This window comes from Microtus ochrogaster, linkage group LG5, assembly GCF_000317375.1.
Source record: "Microtus ochrogaster isolate Prairie Vole_2 linkage group LG5, MicOch1.0, whole genome shotgun sequence".
NCBI classification, from domain to species: Eukaryota; Metazoa; Chordata; class Mammalia; order Rodentia; family Cricetidae; genus Microtus; species Microtus ochrogaster.
In genome coordinates this window covers 57787111-57803305 of record NC_022031.1, presented here as the reverse complement: position 1 = coordinate 57803305, position 16195 = coordinate 57787111, and positions in this window count along the sequence as shown.

Sequence of the window (16195 nt, the reverse complement as noted above, 5' to 3'; positions counted from 1 at the left end):
AGAAATGGGCTAGTCCAGGTGCGAGAGTTAGCCGAGAAAAGGGCTGGAGCTAAAGAGCTAAGCAGTGATTGAAAGAATACAGTGTCCGTGTAATTATTTCGGGTAAAGCTAGCTTTGCGGGCAGCGGGGTGCTGGGGAAGCAGCCCCGCGGCTGCTATTACTACAATGACCAAATTCCCAAAATGGTTTTTATAAATGTTTGTTTCCATTTAAAGTGGGTTGATTATAACTGGTTAATGGTCATACTAAATCTCTTTCTAAATAAAGGGGGAATATGATATAGAATTGAAGACAGATAGTTAGAATATTCCTTAATTAAAATAAAAGATAAATTAAAGACAAAACTTTAGACTAACAAAGATAAGATAGATAATAGAATATTTTCTTTAATTTTTGCCTAATGCAAATAGACTAAATATTGTAACTGTAATTCTTGCTTGATACCTATTTTGTTATCTGTAATTTTACCATATTAAAGTTAAAACATTTCTTTTTATTTAGAAAGAAAAGGGGAGATGATGTGGGACTCCCCTCTGTATGCTATGAATACATTTATTGCCATTGGTTAATAAAGAAGCCAATTTGACCTATGGAAGGGCAGAATAGAGCTAGGTGAAGAAAACTAAACTGAATAGAGGGAGAAAGAAGGTGGTACGGATGCTATGTAGCTACTGAAGGAAAAAGATGCCAGAATCTTACCTGAAAGCTATAGCCTCACGGTGATACATAAATTATGAGAAATGGGTTAATTTAATATGTAAGAAATGGATATTATACATACATATACATACCGAGAAATCCACCTGAGTTATTGGCCAAACAGTGTTGTAATTAATATAGTTTCTGTGTGAGTATTCGGGTTTGAGTGGCCAGAAAACAAAAGCAGTCTCTGTTTACATATATGTTCAGTGAAGCCATCATTGGTGCCCACCCGGGTCTAAGAGAGAAACAACAGCTCAGCCTCGTATCTGGATAGATTCTTCAGACATGGGTGCCAGCTGCAGCAAGAGCTCTGCACCCAGTCCCTCCCTTCCCCTTTCTGAAGCATAACTAGCTTGTGGGGACTGTGTTTTTAGGAAGGCACAGATACCCAAGACAGTCTCTTTATAGAGTGAATGACTTTTGTTATTTTGCTCTGTTTGGGCCATTCAGGGTGGGCTATGTTACTTTGGATCCTTGACGAGGCAGTAAGGTTGGGAGTGCCACTCTTTGGGGTCAGAAAACACAGTCCCATCAAAGTTACTCCATCAATGCCCTTCTCAGTTCCATTTCTTAAGGATCCCATCACCTCCCAGTGGTGTCCTCCAGGGACTGAGATTTTAATATCTTTCCCTTTGGGGAAGAATCCAAATATAAACTAAAGAGAAAGCTACTCCTCCCCTTGAGGCAGAGTTTTCTAAAGGACCATATCAATGAGACCAAGGACTTCTCTCTGAGGTCATTAAAACTAACCATTCAGAGCTGAACTTTTTCAAGGTCTTTAACTGTGCATGGTCATTTTAGCAAGCATGTCCACAACTTCCCTCTTTCTGTTCCTAAAATCAAATAAAATACATCACCCAGAGCCTTAAAGGTCCACTTACATGTTCTCAATGTTATTTGGTAAGACCTTAATTAATACTACTTTCTCCTAAATATATTAGTATCATCTTTTACTTTGACTACCAACTTTAATAACCTGTTCTAAGTCTATAAATAATTTCTCTGAATATCCCTTCTGTTCTACTTTACTCTTTAGTTGTGAATAATCTAAATGTTGCATTTTAATTTTAATATGACGGGTGTGGGAGAAAGCTCAGTGGGTAAGAGCTCGTGCTACACAGGCCTGAGAGAACCTGGGTTCCTGTCAGCCACACCCATGCGGGTGGTTGCATATTCCTGGAAGCACTGTGGGGAAGGAAGAATAGGAGTCACTAGGGCTTGCTGCCCATCAGCTTACTACACTGAGACCCTGTCACACAGGAATAAGGCAGAGAGAGAGGGTGTCTGGGATGCTCTCCTCTGCCTTCACATAAGTGCACGAACACACAGATAACACACACACACATGCTCACAAGGCACACACGCCACACTCACATACATACGTACACATCCAAAAATGAATTAAACTGATCATAAGAAGATATTGGATAAAAAAAGATTTTTATATTCTATTTTGTCTTAACTTTATTGTTGTACAAAATATGAAGTTAAAATTATTAAAAATGTCATGAGCTTGGGGCCTTGAGTCTGTTCTTGCTCTCTGAGTTGTGGGGAATAAATTATATATATATATGCTCACATGTATGCGTGTGTGTGTTTGTGTGTGAAATGCACAGAAAATGGCAAGCTGCCTAATAAATGAAGCAAATAAAAAACAAAACTTTTGAAGCTCTGCATGTGTTAGGACTCTTAGCACAGGACTTGGAGAATCTGGACAGTATGTCATTGTTTATGAAACAGACAAACTGTTTAATTAATAGCTCCCAAAGTCCCTTGCTTATATATACCTTTTGAAACCACTTATTATAAAATGAAACTTATAATTTCTGGGAAAATAAAAGTCACATATTTTTCCATTGTAAGTAAAATGAGTACGTTCTGATACTAAGGATGTCAAACAAATATACTTCACTCATTACTTTTCCAAGGGAAGTGGTTTTATTTTACAATGCTTACAGGAAGGCAAGTCATAAGGCTACATATAGCCTAACGTTCTGTATGTGGTACTGGGAATTGAATCCAGACCCCTGGGCATGTGAAACAAGTCATTTGCCATTGAGCGACATTCCAGCCAAGACCAACATTTTCAACAATGTTTTGAAAGAGTTCCATGGGCTTGATGAAAATTGAATGGAAGGTGAAGGAATCTGTCATCCTCATATGTTTGCTGCCTTTTTCATCACTATGACAAAATTCTCAAGAAAACCGACTTTTAAAAAAAACTTCTGCTAAAAAAAAAAAAAAAAAAAGCCGGGCGATGGTGGCACACGCCTTTAATCCCAGCACTCGGAAGGCAGAGCCAGGTGGATCTCTGTGAGTTCAAACCAGCCTGGTCTACAGAGCTAGTTCCAGGACAGGCTCCAAAGCCACAGAGAAACCCTGTCTCGAAAAAGCAAAAAAAAAAAAAAAAAAAAAAAAAAAAAAAAGCTTCTGCCAATCAGTGGTTTTTGTTTTTGTTTGTTTTTAAGGTTTAGTCTATGTTCCTGGTGCCGCTGCTTTCTGTCCTCGAATAAGCATGTACTTGTGTATAGCAGATTGAAGCTGCCCACTGGCAGTGGCCAGGAGAAGAAGGAGAGGGCGGTAGAGAGAGGCAGGCCAAAGAGAAGTCATTCTGACACACCTTTGACCCTAGTGATGCTCTTCTACAGATCAGCCCCAGCTTCCCCACGAGTCCATTCAATTGTTTATCTATTAATGGACTGATCCATCGATTAGATCAGAACCCTCACTTTCCAATTCCCCAAATCTCCCCACCCCGGCCACTGCCCTAAGAATCCTCTCTGTTCACCAATTCCTCCACCCTCCTCCCCTCCTTTGGATCCAGGAAACCACCACCATGCATTTTACTGTTACAAGAGCAATATACAAGTTCCCAGAAAATTCTGAAGTGCCTTTAAAATGTTATGATATCAAATACAGCGACTTCTTTTTGATTGCCTCTCTCCCATTACCAACGCCACTGATTTTTCAATATTGTCTGTTGGTTCAAAGCAAACAAATGCACAAGCATTAAAGTAGAAAAGTTCTTTAACAGTTAAAAAATAAATAGCAGGGATCAATACTTGCCTATAAAGCTATTAATAAAGGACCACAGGTCCCACACTCTAGAAATGGTACAAAGGACAAAACGGATCATCCCCAGGGTCAGGCGTGTGCTGTTTGCTGTCTTGGTTGCTTTTACTGTTGCTGTTATGATTGATAGATAGATAGATAGATAGATAGATAGATAGATAGATAGATAGATAGATAGATAGATAGATGATAGATATGAATGAGTGAGTGAATAAATGAATGAATCTCTGACAAATGCAACTCAATGGGGAAAGGGTTAGTCATGGACCACATTTATGGGTTCAGTCTACCATGGTGGAGAAGCCAAAGGAACAGGAAGTTGAAGCAACTAGAAGCAGCACCCACACCCACACTCAGGAACTGAAGAATGAGGAATGCATAGGAGACCCCAGCAGAGCTCCAAGCTTGCTTTCTGCATTTTTCATGGAGCAGAACGCCCTGCCCAGACAGTGGTTCTGTTCCCAAGTAAGTAGGTCTTTCCTCATCAATTAGTCCAAGACAGTCCCTCAATGACATCTCAGAGTGCCTTATTCTACAAAACCACTCAGAGCTGTGCCTATGATCTTGTCTAGATGATTCTAGATTCTCTCACAATATGATCAATATCAACCATCACGCGTGTGTTCCACCAGTGGGGCTCTGTGCAGTAAGAAAACAGCAAGATGGAATAATAACCAGAGGGCCTCAAACCTTCACCGTAAACAAGTGTCCCAAAGAGATTAGGGTCTGTGTGATTTCAGTCTTTCTTACATCAATAGGTCATAAATAGAAATATTGAACTTAGATGAGTAGAAAAGCAGAGAGACTATTTTTTCTCAGATAGTAAAAATTTGCATATGGTGTAGACATTAAACTTATTTGTATTTATATATTTAACTATATAAATGTATATGTTTATATAACATGTCTAATCCTATATAATACATATTATTATATACATCTCACTCCATCCTCATGTCATGCTCAAAATACATTTTGGGGGTCAATATTGGCTAGAAATATGAGAAAATTCTTACAAGATATCAAAATGACCATTGTTTTCAAATCTCCTAGAGTTTGAGGCCCATCTTCTCTTCCTAGTCAGCTCCAAACCAGCCAAGGCTACACAGAAACATTCTGTCTCAATCAGGGTCGCATTGGCTTGAGCACAGAAGCAGGGAACAAAAACAAGCAGACGAAACTGTGCTCTTCCCATCTTTACTCCATTCCATTCTTCCAGCAAAGAATAGCAAATGCCAACCACTCGCCAAGTCCACTGCTAACTTAAACATATCTCAGGTTTAATAACACAAAAGCCTGCCTTCCAAAGGCACAGTCTGGTACTGGAAGGCAGCAAAATGGCGGAGGACAAATGCAATGTTTGCTCATTGCTAAGTTGTGTTTTCTACAGGGGACCAGGAAGAGAGCCACATATTAAATAGACTCATCCTGTCTCACACAAATTCTGAATTTCAGCATATTTCTTTAAAGCCTTTGTTGGGCGTCTTCTTGATAATCTGATAGGAGCTTTAACTCTTCAGTCATGCTATTGGACTCTAAAGCAACTATGTGTTACCAAAGACATTGGTTCAGAAACTCCACGTCTCAAGGTGGAGGATACCTAGAATACGCGACAGAATGTCTGAGTGGAAAGTGAACTCGAACACGAGCTAAATGCAGGTCTCATTCCCAGGAACTCAGTAACTTCATTGTGTAGTTCCAGGAATAATCTCTATCAAATATTCAAGTCTTTAAGGTTTCCGTGAGAGTTGTTATGTCACGGAAGTTCCGGTGTTGTGTGGAAAGCTGCAAACCAAGACGACCAAGCAGCTCTCACCACAGGCTCCTGTCTCTGGGATCACACAGGGGCGTGCACACGCACCGTTGCATCATGGAGAAGTTTCACAGAGGAGATTCAACAAAAAGAGTTACTTTTACTGCTGGTTAAGGGCATTTCTAAGTGATACTGGCCTGTTCCCCTGCGAGTGCATAGAGGTAAGAACACAAGGAAATCTAGACCGACTTGATTCCACTGCCTCGGTTCAACGGTCAGCAACATCCCCAACTGTGCTTGTACCACAGAGGTGCAAACTTCAGCAAAGCACAAAGGCAGCCCCGCCCCCAAGAAGGCCAGCAGTAACCCCACAAACCTGTGCAGACATCAACAAAGCACAAAGGTGTGGGCCCCGAAAAGGTCAATAGTAGCCCCCACAAACCCCTGCTTCAGTGTCTCTTACCTAGTTTCCCTTTCTCTTTCTTAGTCCTTCAGACCCTACAAAATGCATTTCTCCCACATTCTTCTGCAGTGTGTCACTGAAGTGGGAGAGATATCACAACATTTGAGACTACCCAACAGGATTGAGATTCCAGAAAAAGAGGTCTCCAGCACAGATGATGAGTAAATCTAGAAGTTTCTCCCTCACCTCATGCCTTTCTTTGACCAAGGTAGCATCCAGAGTCCAACATACAGAACACCTAATAAGACCTGTGGGGCTGTGGCTCGCTGGTCTCCTCCAACAAGCAGCAGCCAGTACTCTCTGAAGTACTCAGCAAAGAGGTGGAAAAATGAGCTGCAGACTGGAGGAAAATATTTGCAAACTATGTACACATCAAAGGACTAGCATCTAGAACACACAAAAATTTTCAAAACTCAACAAAAGAGTAAAACTTTACAAAGAGCAAAAATACAACTCAAAATGAGTCAAAACCACAAACGGATATTTTTCTGAGAAGTATGAAACATTAAATTAAGGGCACAAAAAATCGGTTCAGCTTCCAGACTTACTGCTTATGGCACTACTTCCGTCTAGGAAGAGAACAGGGGTCTGTAAAAGGGGAGTCCTGATGGTCACAGTATATAAAGATACTTAAGACAACCAAGCTGTGCATACAAAATGCTTCATTTTGCTCATGTTTCCCCTCCCCAACACCTCACAGGTTCTTCCCATCTCTTTATCCACCAAACATACGTTCTTTCTCTTTTTCAAAATAATAACAAGTTACAAAATGAAAATAAAACAAACAAAAGACTATTGAGACAAAAAATGCCAAAATTAAACAAAAGTCACCCCATATACCTTCAAAAAAAAAGCTTGTGTTAGCCCACTATTCTTGGGCATGGGGCCTGCCATGGTTAATGTACCCAGCGACACCCCATTGGATAGCAATGGTTTCTCCCTTGGCCAGCAACTATATTACAAATAGTTTCTTGGTGAAAAACAATTTCTTTAATTAAAAAAATTTGTTTTAGATGGAAAATGTTATATTGCATGTTTTATCTCAATGCAAATGGTGTATATGAAATGCTTATTTATCATTTTAATGGGGAGTGCTACTGGGCCCCCATGGAGGTCAGAAAAAAATTAGAGGAGCTAGCTCTCTCCTTTACCATGTGGGCTCTGGGAATTGAGGTAAGATGACTAGAGTTGTTCACAAATGGCATTACCGTCTGAGCCACCATGTTTGATGACTTTAAAACAGATTCCTTTGAGACTCTTACAATAAGAGTTTAAGGTCTAGTGATGTGTTCCTAAAGCATGTTAGGACACAGGATGAATACCGCGGGACTTAAGGAAGTGCATATCTAAGTGAAATCCCCAAGCCTCGTGTTTTCTGCAAGTCTTAGTTGAAGCTGGCTTCCCTTGAGACCTGATCCTTCCACACTGCAGGAGAAATGCAAACACAGTGTGCTCCCTGCTTCATGCCCTGTTAGAGGGGACTCTGACTAGCTACCAAGAAAAATTATTCATTTTTTCTGTCACTTTATTCATCTGAACAATAGAAAGTGCTACTTGTTCTTTATTTAGCATTGATAAGATAGCACAGGGAACATGTCCTTTTAGGACAGCACTGCTTTTCTTTAGGTATATCATAATTATTAATAAACAGAAGCTTTAACACATAAAATGTTCACATAAAATTTTTATAAAAACATATTTTCAAAACTTTAAAGAAAGACATTTAATTTGCAACATGTCATCAATCTCTTCTGGTGACTACAATAAATTCAAAACCAACCATCTTAGTATTTATGATAGCAAGTGAACATATACCCTAATTTCTCATTCTCTCTCGTGTGCGCACATGCTCTGTGTAGTGTGTGTGCGCGTGCATGCATGTGTGTGTGTGTGCATGTGTGTGTGTGTGTGTTAGTTGTATTTGTAAACAAAAAAAGAAAGACATTTAGGACTGATGAAAACCTGCAGGGTCTTTTATACTCATGTGCTCTGTATAAATCTAGGAACCCTAGGTCTCCATAATCTTAAGTAACCCTGTGAAGGATTTTAAGTTACTTATCTTCATTGTTTCACAGGAAGAGAAGGCAAGGGCAGAGACCTTCATAAATATATATTAGTCCTATTTAGTGGGAAGAGAAAATAATTCCATACTACTTTTATTAGACCTCCATTGAACATCATCTAAGAAATTCTGACTGCCTGAGTATTCACTAAGATATATTGGAAACCTGATCATATTGGAGCCTTTCAAGGTGAGTTCTCTCTTGATGTGGGAATGATTTCTTATTAATAAAGAAACTGCCTAGGCCCATTTCATAGGCCAACCCTTAGGTAGGCGCAACACTCTCTCACCATCTTCCTTTTGCTTCAGTGTCTTCTCTGAATTAGGTTGTGATTGCTCATAGACAATAGAAGCCAAGATAAATCAATCATTTCTTCATACAGGGATGGAAATGACCATACCCTGGATTGCTTTAGGCCTTGGAGAGTGGGAGGAGTGTTTTTCTCTGTGGTAATTATAAATTAAATGACATGGTCTGAAGAGTCTTTTTGTGGGAGATGTTCAAGACAGGGTTTCTCTGTGTAACAACCCTGGCGGTCCTGGAACTTGCTTTGTATACCAGCCTGGCCTTGAACTCGGGAGATCTACCTGGGATTAAAGATATTATTACAAGGTGATACCTTTTAAAATAAAAAGTTAAAATTTGTCTAAAAATTATGTAAAAGAACAGAATGTTCTGGAGAAAAGAGAGTAAGAAATAAACTAAGTAAAGGAGATCAAACCTTGAACTCAGGGCTCGGTTGGTTAAATGAATTAACCATCATAAAATCTGAATGGCCAAAGTACCTTGGCTGTGCTCAAACTCCCTTGTAACTCCCACAGGTTATGCACACCAGGGTATGTACTGGCATGTACATACAATAGCAAACCACTGAGGGTCGAAATACAGCGTTTGTATGGAACACGTCCAGACTTTCTAAGACAGCGCCCATTAAATAATGCATTGTAAGAACTACTCATGAGGTATTTACAGTATGTTAATAAGTCATCGAGTTAGCTTAAGTGTGTAAGATGTTGGAAATAGACACTACATTACTTTATGTAAAACACTTGGCCATTTGCGGATTTTGGAGGTCTTATAGCTAACCTGCCTTAGGGATGATTATGTCAACTCACAAGTGCTCAGATCAGAGCAACAAATGTCAGCTGTAAAGGATTTAAAGGATGTTGGTGCCTGACCACTTATACTGGGTAGGACAACCGTGAGTGTCATATCCAAGGACAAGTTTAAAGAACAAAATGTGAGATGGAGCCGTAGCCGAGCAGTCTGGGATACAACACTAGAGACAAGAGCAGTAAGTAATCCTCAGAAACATTTCAAGAACTGTAGTGAAAGGCAAGTCACGAAGACGGGGTATTGCACAGCACTGCACATGGTACTTCTGTGTCCCCCCAGTCTGCCCACAAGCCACAGATGCAATGAATTCACTGGCTTCACAGAAATAATTCGTAACACACTGCACAGACACAGGCCAGAGCCAAAGGAACAGGAGCAGGATTCAACCTTGAAGAAAGAAAATACAATAGCTATTAATTAAGAAATTAATTATCCTTTTATTAGGGTGCCTATGTCTGATCTTAATTATGTTTTTTTGCACAAGTGGAGTTAATGGTTAAATGAAATAGCTTTTTTTTTAAGTCAGGGGCTATAACTGAGAAAAGTCATGATTATATTGTTAGCCGTATAAAAACATGATTAAGTTTAACATATGTTCATTTAATAAAATACTTAGTAAACTAGAAAGAGAATGAAGCTCTAGTGTGGCAGAGAAGTATTTTAAGAAGACAAATTATCTCAACAGTGTATTAATTGATGAAATCTTTAAAACTTTCCTAAGACAGGGAAATAGACAGTGGCTACCACAATAGCAATTTCAATTTACCAAGTGACCAAAACTTTACTAGTGTAATAAATGAAGAAAATTCTTGGAAACAGTCTCTAAGAAGACACAGCTTTGTATATACACTCATCTACAGACATTACTAGAATTAGTAAGTAAATTTAAGAAAATTTTTATATATAAAAAGAAGAAATGACATCCTCAAACAATATCATTTGTAATACCATCAATCATGTAAGGAACAAAAATAAAGCTGCATGAGGTATTCTCACTAACATGTATAAAATATTGCTAAAAGATATTAAAAATCTTTTCAAAGATTTTACATAATTTTCATACATTTTAAGCAACAATATTACATAGATGACATTTCAATGCTAAATAATCTGTAGCGTCAATGAAATCTCTTTAAAATATGCATCCTGGGGAACTTTGGCAAAATGATTGAAATTCACACAGAAACAGAGAGGGTAAAAGTATCCAAAGCAATTTTGAAGAAAATGAATAAGCCTTGTAGAATGAATTACAACATATGGAGAAGTATTATGAACCTGTGTTAGTTTAGAGAGCACAGCATTGGCTAGGGACCAAACAGCTGTGCAGGAGAGCTAGGCAGACTCAGTGGCTTGAAGAGCTGCCTGGCTGGGTGGCTGCAGACTAGAGCCAAGTGGTGGGGGGATTAGTTATATACAAGGACACATAAAGATAGGCAGTGGTGACTGGCATGTAGTTAGACACATGCACGGTCAGAGCGCATTGTAATCCTATAGAATTATACAAATATCATACAGATAGTGTAAATTTATATGTAGCCTGAGTTACACCACAACTCCAAGTCCACTCCAAACAGATTGAAGGCAAATACTAAAGAAATATTATAATAAATTAAAACAGGATTGACAACACATAAGCTTCTGAAAAAACTAAAAATAGAAAATGACCATATGTCACATCAAGTCTACTTCTGGGTTTATATTCAAAGGAATTGAATCAGAAACTTGAAGAGATGTTTCTAGGGCTGAGGAGATAATTCAGTGGTAAGGCATTTGCCTAGTGTGCCCAAATCCTTGGATTTGTTTGTGGAGCTGCAGTATTTGCATATCTTTATCTATGTTCATTACAACACTATTGACAATATCCAAGAAGTAGAAGGAATTTCAATATCCATTGATGAGTAGGTAAGTAAAGTATGGCCTATAGTACAATGGTATATTACCCATTCTTTATAGGTAAATAAACTATGACCTGTAGTACAATAGGATATTGTTGGGACCAATTAAGTCCTGGCCTTCAGCTGCTATTCCCTGTCTAGACCCTTCTAATTGAAGTTACTAGAAGCTGTGCCTAGCCTAGAGGATCAGAGGCTGGGATTTTCACGTGTTGGCCATTGACTGCAGGGTATTTAAGCCTCCATGGTGCTATTAAAAAAGGGCTTTTTGGTACCAGTGTTGGAAGGTCTGTGTGTCGGTCTGTCTCTGCGTCTGTATTCTCAATCTCCAGCCCCTTGCCAGAAGCTCGCAAACTGGGTTCTAGCACATAGAGTGCAGACGGGGGTTGCGGTGTGTGGCAGGATATTGCCTGTTCTTTAAAATGTGATAGTACTATTGAGTGAAAACACACGATTGACTGCTGTAAAGCCCCCAAGTGTAGCTGGCTCATTCCTACACCTAGAAGATTTCTAGTTCTTCTAGCACTGTTGAATCTGTGTCTCTAGTTTTCCAGTTTTGATCCATACTACTTCTGTGTATCTCTAATAAACATTAGATGCATTAGGATTCTGTTCAAAAGTAGGCAGCAGTAAAAAGAGCACACGCACCCTTCCTTTCATGATGAATCAATGTTTTTGCTTGGCCAACCATCATGGAGAACCTTGTAATTTCTCACCCAGAAGCACTTATATTTTCCTTGTTCCTCCTCTTAAAATATTGCTCTCGCAAGCCACGTCATTTTCCTTAGATAGTCTCTTCCCATAGAGCTTAGCTTGTACCTTCTTGTCTTCCTACAGTGTTTCATCTTGAAAGCTCAAGATGTCACCAGGCAAGCAGGCCCTTCCTCAGAGAAGAAAATAGACTGTAGTGTGCCGAGACAGGAAAAGGCATGAGGACTTTTCAGTCTAACCATGGTGACTGCTGTCTTAGTGGAATTCAGTGACTTTCCCCCAGGACTTCAGCTCCCTTAAGACAAGGATTTTATGTTAATGTCATTCAGTCAAATGTTTGTTCATTTAACAATATGGCAAGTGACTGATAAACTGAATTAATTATGGTGACATATTATATAATTAATATATTGTGAGTTTATGTCCACAGCTTTTTAACTACATCAGCATTGGGATATTTCCACTGATATTTCTGAGACTGAACAGCACATGAGATGAAAACATACTGTTGCAAAGCCAGACAGAATGGGGCAGGCCTGGAATCCCAGCTGTTCTGGAGGCTGACACGGGATGGTCTCAAGTTCAAGCGTCAGTTAGAGAGTGAACTCCAAATGAGCTCAAGACTAGCCTAAGCACCTTAGAGAGACCCTGTTGCAAAACAAAATGTAAAACCAAGGCTGGACTACAGTTAGGCAGTGGACTATTAGCCTGGAATGTGAAGTTGAACACTGGATACCATAAAAAAAAATTTTTTTTTACAGAATCTTATTTCAAAGTGTATCTGTGGAGAAATGTTCATCAGGGGTCATCTTTATTTATGGAAAGTGAAGTGTCCTGGACCATATATATTTTCTTGAACAGTCCAGAGTGTTCTTAATTTTCTTCCATCTGAGGTATATAGAATATGACTCAACAGGTCAACAAGTAGATGGGGGAGACAGTACATTGCTTTGATTTTACGAGCCAACTTTGCACAGTCTGATCTTAACTCTATTTCAAATAGGAAATACCAGATAGGAGTGAGTCTATGTACCTTGAGTTCAGCATGGCCTGAGAAGGTTTCCCTGGGCTTAACTATGACTGATGACTTCTGAGTCCCTTGAGAAGCTGTGATTTGCTGATCTTCCATTTGAGTTTAAGGGGAGGGGTATGAACTGAAGGACCAGCACGGGTTTCCACCACTGTGGTCATTTTTAGTGAAATACTTGGGAAGACATTTCTGACAATACAGAACTTTAAGGATATGTTCTCTTTGTTTTCCTTGGTCCTAGACACTTGCCTTAACAACTATCCCATTGTGCAAACTAAGTCTTCCCTTGTCTTTTTGGTTTTGTGTCTGGTACAAATTCATGGATCAGACTGATGTAGCTGAGCCATTCCACGCTTTTTGACTGGCTTTCTCCAGCTAAGCAAGTATTGAGGGAGCTTATTTATTATTGTAGTAAATCTTCATGGGCTTGAAGCATGACAAACTATTTTGCCTAATGTTGCTCATAGTGCTTCCTGTTCTAAGTCTCTTCTTTATAATAAAAATATTTAGGGATAAAACTATTTTGCTTCATAATTCTAGCATTCCTCTTTTAAGTTAATATAAAGTCTAGTTGCACGAGATGCATAATAGCGGGTTTTGAGTTTAGACAGTGTGTCTGAATCTGCCTAAAACCATGAGAGAAGAGTTGGCGCGTGCTCACTTCTGTCTGCAAAGGACTTAGTCAAGGCCCTGAGCTTCTCTTTACCCCAATCTCTATGCTAACCATGCATCAGAAGCTTAAACAAGCACTTTTCTTTTTTATTTTTAGAACTGCTTATAAAGAAAAAGAGCAATGAACTTAGGATGATTACAGAACACAGAAAATTCTACAATATCCAAATATTATAGAAATATTTGAATTCTAGAAATCCTAAGATACATTATCCCATACATGTTCTCTAGCACGTGGATTTCAAAGATCTGGATCAGGCAAAATATGCACACATGTAGAAGTAATGTAGGAAAGAAATGCAAAAGTCAAATAAATAAGATAATAATACCCCTTGCCCATGAGAAACATTGTGGTTCTGTGTTTCCTTAAAGGCTTTGCTTATATACCTTCCCACATCCCTCTTGGCATCGTCTCCAAGAATACAACTTTCTGTGCAATGCCTGCATTGCTCCATTTCTAAGAACTTTGTTTTTGTCCATTCCCTGGACTTCCATATTCTCTAAATATGACATATGGAGTTTAAAGAAATATGCCCGGGATATGAAGGCATTCTTTTCATTTTGTGCTTTGCACTGCCAATGTCGTGAAGCCAACAATAAAGATCTTGTGTAGGAATCCAGCCACCTTTCAAAGCGTGCATTACCCGTAGACCTTGCTTTCTTAAAGAGTAAAATTTCAGACAAACTGGAAATGTCCTTTCTGTTATTTAATTTTCAGAATTCATTAACTTTAATGAGATTTAGAAATGCTGAGTGACCACAGGATTGGGTCATTAATTCTCCTGAAACATGAATTGTCAAAATTAACATTTGAGGAAGACATAATCAATATGGCTCTGAAACCCTTGGTTTGAGCTCTTCGTTTGCTGAGGCAAAGCCTGGCTTATTTTCACAACATTATGAAGAAGGATGGGAAGGTTATCCCTAAGTTTCACGGCTAATTAAAAATTTTAAATTGTATAATCTGAAAATTGGTCTTTGCAACAAAATCACCCACTCCACCTTGAGCACGGCATTCTGTGTGCTCAGCTGGAAGGAGCTTCTCTGTACAGGGCGCAATCCTTGACATTTGTCAGGAGCCTCAGACCACCCAAGTACAGCAATCTGCTATTTGGAAAAGACGCCCTACGAGCCTCTCCCTTTCTCTTCTTAAGGCCATATTTTTTAAAGAGCTATCAGTCATCTGCCGAACTCTCTCATCATGCTAATGGCTTCTATAAATACTCTGACACATCATCCTTCTCCACATTGCCGAGCGAGAAAGAAGGGAAATGCATCCTCAGAGACCCGGAGCAGTACCTTGGGCTGCTCCGACTCAGGTGAGCATGGCAAGCAGCTAAAGCAGGCCCCCAAGCTGCGTGGTCTGCATGGCATTGCACAAATCTTGAATGGAAGAAGCATCTTAAGGTATGAGGCCATAGCAGGTCTCCTGAATACCTTTAAATTTCCACATCCTATTGTTTAACGATGGGCTATGTTTGATTTATCTTGAGTTCTTTAAGAACTCTTTTTAGGGGGAAATATTTCCATTTTAAACTCCTGTCCTAGCTCAGACTGCTGCAAAAATACCATCTATAGACACTTAATTCTCAGCATCTGCATTCCAAACACTGAAAACACAGGACCAGAGAGCCAGCATGGCTGACTCTTGGTAACCACAACTGTTTTATTTTTGTTTTTGTTTGGTTGGTTATTTTTGAGCCAAGGTTTCTCTGTGTAATAGTAGTCCTGTCTGTCCTGGAGCTCTCTCTGGAGACCAGGCTGGACTTGAACTCATAGAGATTTGCCTGCCTTTGCCTCCTGAGTGCTGGAATTAAGGATGTGAGCCACCATGGCAGCTTTATAACTGTGTTCTCATGTGGTCTTTTATCTCTTCCTCTTCTTAGAAACCCATTGACCACATGATGAAAATAAATCCTCATGATGTTGTTCAAAGCCAATTCCTTCCTAGCACCCCATCTTCAGATACCATCCCATTGGAACCTAGTGTCTCGATGTATGGATGTGGGTAGAACATAAACCTTCACCATGACATATCACCTGTGAGTAAAATCAAGGCCCTCTTTACTGGACAGTTTTCAACATGTATGCTTTCTATACATACATTTCACCACAAATGAAGAGCTGCAGTTACCTGTTGAAAATCTTCATTAATCAGACAGAAGTGGCATGGTTCCTCAACTCCCCACAATGATAATTTTCCCAACCATCAACAAGAAGTGGGAGGGTACAAACCTGCATTTGGTGATGATTATTAAAGACAACATGTAATTTGTCATCCAAATTTCTGACACTGAAAGGAACTGCAATTAATAATTACTATAGTCATTAATAGAGGCCTAGGCACTAATTAATTTAATTATGGATAATTATTTTGAGCATCAATGGGGTTGTATGCCTGATAGACATACAGACACCATGCAGAAACAATCTAGGCTGATTACTGAAAGAGTTTACACTCATGACAGGATACCGTTGTCCCTATTAGACGGATGAGAAAACCAAGGCTCTGAAGAGTATTTTAGTTAAATAAATCAAGCTGAACACAGCTTCTTGTTTGGTCAAAAACCTGTAACTTCCTGCCATATTGCCCTGCTATAAATAAGAGAAATTATAGTGATGTTTTTCTTAAAATCTGACCAAGTAATGAGTATGTTAATACATACCCACCTCTCTCTCTCTCTCTCTCTCTCTCTCTCTCTCTCTCTCTCTCTCTCTCTC